Genomic DNA, 4,879 nt, shown 5'->3' with positions numbered 1-4,879 from the left:
CTCTTTGACCTATTTTTGCAGAACTTTGTGTTATTTTCTAGTTCTGCTGCAGCGATTAATTTCGCCCATGCTAAGTAAGTACTCTACTCATATTCAACCAGCCAGCCAGCCAGCCAGAGATTCATTCACTCTCTTAATCGTTCACTCGTTCATTCATTCAGATAGTATTTTTTGTACTGCTTGTGGCCTGCTCAACTGTAAGCGTATTTTGCATTTTCTCCATCCATTCAAAGTTTTGTTTGCTGCAAGAGCATTAGGCTGTTGTTGTTGTTATTTTTTTTATTGTTCGCCTGTTGCAACGCACCGTTAGGTGTTAATGAATGCAAATCTAAGCCACACCTTCTTCGTATTCAATTGACACAAAAATTAAATTCTTCAGCATCCCTTCGGAGTAAAAGTATCTAGATGGGATGGATGCACGGGCTGACGTTGCGTTGGCGTGGAAGATTAATTTCTTTCCTTTCCATTTGGCGCGTGTGCCGTCAGAACATTTTGCCTTCCGCGCGTGCAGTAAGTATACTTGGTTTGTTGTTGTTACTCTTGTCTCATGAATATGCAATTCATACTCCTACATATTTGTTACTTCTTCTGTTCCGTCACTGGTTGTTTTTGGGCGTTTTGCTTCTATTAATTTAAGCTGATTGCTATTTGGGTTAAGCGCTCCTTTGGCTACACTAACCGCATTTTCCGCAACACCATACCATTTATGTTTGCGTGTAGGTAGATATGTGTGTTTTTGTGCACCTTGTATGTACATAATTGTGTCTGTATGTATGTATTTAAGTAATTGTGAAGAAAAGTAGCTTTTCAGATAGGTTCATCTGGATTTGCGACACATTTGTAAAAAAAAACATATTTATATATATGTATGCAGATACATTAGGGTTCTCCTTAAAATGTCAACATGGGACACTCCTTTACTTCGTTCTACGCAGTGTCGTTTTTTTTTCAAAAAACTGTAAATTTCAGGTAAATACTGTATTTTCGACCAAAAAACTGTAACCTTCAAAAACGCAGTTTAAAAAAAATTGATTTTCCAATTATACGTACATTAAAGATATTAAAGAAAAATTAATATGCAGGATATTTATTAGAGCAATAGAAGCCAAATCAACATTTTTAGAATTTTTGTCTGTCTGTTTGTACGTGCATCACTCGAAAACTAATGCAGGAAATTGAATGCAGTTGTCACCAATGTATTGTTAGAGGTCTAACTTAAAATATAAAAAGAAATAAAATTAGAGAGTTGCCACCTGTTTGAAAATTGCAGTTTAAGTAAATAGATAAGATCAAGTAAACATTGCAATGTGGCTGTCAAAACAAAGAGGTTTAAGAAGGCTTATAGCCGAAAGTATTTTTGTTGAGGTTGCCACATGTTTGAAAATTTTAATTGATAAAATAAATTAAACATTGCAATAAGGGTATCAAACTGAAGAGGTTCAGGTATGCTTAGTTCCGAAAATAGTTTTGAGGAGCGCTAAATGAAATATTACAAAACGGGTAAAATACTTCTAAGGCGCAGGGAAGCACGCTGGGTATTTGCTAGTTTAAAACTAAATAACATAAGCCGTTTAAATTGTACTCTATTTAACCAAAAAAAATTATTAAATGAAACATTTTTTTAATGAAATTCAGTTTCACTATTTTTTGTAAATAGCCTTGTGAATTTTGTTTAGCTTTTGAATCGGTACCTCAAATTTAGTATCTCCTGAAGCATTTCCTTAAAAAAAGTTGTAGTTCTTAAAATACCAGAGTGCTGGAATTTCCAGTTTTTTTATTATTTGATTCAAATTGATTTCGGAAAACATTATTTCCACATTTGCCGTGGCGCATAAAATGCAAAGGGCAGTGGAAACCGTTTCCTTCAATTGAGGAAACGCGGCTCTTTCATCGTCCCCTTTTATCTTAATCAAATCAGGAATTTCAAACTCACTACGACGAAAATTTCAAAATTTTGAAATAATTTTTATGGGTCGTTACCAGGGTTTGAAAAAATTTAAATCTGATAAATTTTACATTTTATTGAAAATGGTTCATGTAAATTCATAGTCATCGCAAATGGGTACTTTTTTCTAAGTTCCAAAAGGCACTGGTTTACAAATAATTATCTGCAAAATTATGTAGAATCTCATATATGTACATATATGAGAGAGTTAAATGGACTTCCTGAAAAGGTGACCAATACAAAATTCAGGTATTAATATTTTTAAAGGGCACCCTAATGTACATATTTCGTAAATATTAAATGGCTCGTTCGATTTGGAATTGCAAGGAACTAAATTTATAATTTCAACAGGCATTGGTATTCAATTTACGTAAAGAATGCAAATTCTATAAATGAAGGTACAAAATGTTTTCAGTTTAATCAAAATTCAAATGCAAATTTCTCCATAGAAACAATTTAAGCTTACACAGGTGCGGCAAGTGTTAAACCTGCTTTTGATAGACTTTTTAGTGCTGAATACGAATCCGTAAGTATAAATTTTCCACCAGGTCAAGATTTTGTGAAAAACGGGGTCAAAAATTCGCGAAAGCAAATGTGATGAAATCTTTCACTTAGGCCTAAATTAAAGCTAGAACTCTTGACTACTGTCCCTGCAAATACCATCTCTGCATCTTAACCGGATGGTCACTTATAGTCATATAGAAGGTTCTATCACCTATTGTTGCTTTGCTAGAGCTTCTCAAATATAACACTTTGAATTAAAACTACTACAGTTTTATGGAAATTGGCGCATTTGTGTGCGGATTTTGTGTATATCAGCATCTTAAACTAATATTCACTAAAGAAGCTTGTGTTCCAAATTTGAAGCCTCTAGGTTAATTTTTACTATATATGGCCAACTTTTTCGTGATTTCTCCCACTTTGGGTCCCCAAGTAGAGACCGGTTCCGATCACTTGCTCCGCTTTTTACCCATCAGTATAGATGGAGAGGGGACCTCTATCGTCCCATTCTTATCTAGTCGTGTATACTCATTTAATATATATCTCAGCATTAAAGCCCCAAACCGGCTTGAGAACGTCGGTCATGGCTTCTATGTCAGCTTTAACACGTAACCTTTCCTGAGTTTGAGTAAACTCTTCATCGCCGTATCAGGGACAAAACTATACAGCAGCTAGGGATGAAATATCATGTTAAGCCCATCCTGAGGTACGCTACTCCCTGCTGCCGATATGCTGAGCCATACGAGTTTTTGCACTTTCCCGATTACTTTCTTAGTATTCCTCTAGTCTAGAGCTTTCCCCTGACTAGAGGTCAGATGAATGCGTTGTACATACCTTAGGTGATGTACGATGACAGTCACAATTGCTTTTAAAATGAGTTTGAAATCAAAAATAATACCTAGGTATTTTGCCTCGCATGAGAGATTCAAAGTGGATCACCACAATCTGGCAGAGCAAAAGTGGAAACTTTCCTTTAAAGGAGTAAATAGGCAACAAACTTTGTTATTTTAGCTTTGAATGTCCTCACCATCTTATTATTGGTACAGGTAACTATTTTCGGGTTCTAGTCTTGGTATCATATGATCCGTACCAAGGTTTAGCTAGGCTAGTCTAGTCAGCAACGGCGAGATACGGATACTAGGCGGCCCGGAGCTAGTCAGCTTAACCCGGTTTTGTCGGAACTTTATGCGGGACGCCGATGGTTGGCGAGGCCTAAAGGTTTGTGAGATACACCCATTGTAACTGTTGACATAGGTTCTGATGTACACCCAGACGTTTTGATAACCTCCAGAGGGGCCAATGATTTCACTAGAGTACCGTCCAGTGAAGACGCCCATGAAAGTCGACGTACCTATCGTCGTCTGGCCACATCACGAAATGGGGTTCATGCAGAGGTATCGAAACGAGTCAAAACGTTCACAATATGGACTCCAATCTTTGCCATGATATCAAAAGAAGATTATAGGCTCCGCATTTGGGGTGAAGAGATTTAAGAAAGAGGCCACTTGCGAAGATTTTTGGTCTCGGCCCAAACCCACAAATGGTTGTAGTGCCAAATAAGAAGGAGTAAGAAATAAAGAAAGAATAGTCCCTAGGCAGTCCGTAATGGCCGTAATGGCAAAAGTATTGCTGCCGGTCTAGCAGGATAATCCAGATTTGTATTAATTATGTAGAGAAGCTGGTTTGCTAATATTAAATTCCAGGCGCGTACGCTCAAATAGTAGGTCTTCCGTTTGCCATGGTCGTCGTCAAAAGAAGCGGATTCTTATATTGGAAGGGGATTTTTGTTTTTTGGTGGCGAGTCAAAAATTATATTAAATTTGGGTTCAGTGTTGGCTGAAATCAGTTTTACTCGTAAACCAGAGTGATTCATTCATTCGAATTGCCAACAGAAAGCCTATTACGGAGCAACAGTTTTCATAGAATTTTTACTAGCTTCTGTCTGAGTAAATAAGACTGCAACTTTTGCATTTGCAGACACGAACTTAATCAAAAGATGCAATGAATTTGAATCGTGATTGAAATGAAATCGCAAAATAAATGCCAACGAGGATACAATCGATTTGACACAGACACTTTGAGTGTACGCCAAAGGAATTAATGATCGCTGCAGTGAGTGCTAGCGAGCGAGTGCGCAGCGATAGTGTGTGTGAGTGTGAGTGTGAGTGTCGGAATTGATAAAATGCTAAATGGCTACTTGGTCAGAAGGAGACATGCTTGCTGTCTTGCTGTCACTTGGTGTTCGCAGTCAATTGAATGTCACAATAGGGGAATTGCCAGTAATTTGTCGTCGACGATGCCAGTGTTGCACACTAGACAATTTGTGCAATCGATGCAATTGCCATTACGGACAAACAATCGTAAAAAAATAAATTATTCAGTAGACAGAATACATACATATGTTCATATCGTTACCAGAGACGGATCTACGGG

At 37.2% G+C, this 4,879-nt stretch overlaps 1 long non-coding RNA gene across 1 annotated transcript in view; it reads left to right on the top strand.

Moving 5' to 3' along the window:
- Window positions 1-2,724: 2,724 nt before the first annotated feature.
- Window positions 2,725-4,879, top strand: part of LOC108358745 (uncharacterized) — a 16,542-nt gene continuing 14,387 nt past the window's right edge. The window contains exon 1 of the long non-coding RNA XR_001846824.1: window positions 2,725-2,870. This is a non-coding gene — a long non-coding RNA (uncharacterized LOC108358745). The remainder of the gene's footprint in view (window positions 2,871-4,879) is intronic.

This window comes from Rhagoletis zephyria, unplaced genomic scaffold (assembly GCF_001687245.7).
Source record: "Rhagoletis zephyria isolate East Lansing unplaced genomic scaffold, Rhagoletis_zephyria_1.1 Rzeph_scaffold_00290, whole genome shotgun sequence".
Lineage (NCBI taxonomy): Eukaryota > Metazoa > Arthropoda > Insecta > Diptera > Tephritidae > Rhagoletis > Rhagoletis zephyria.
The sequence above is the reverse complement of the archived record's forward strand: the minus strand, read 5'-3'. Positions and strand labels throughout refer to the sequence as shown.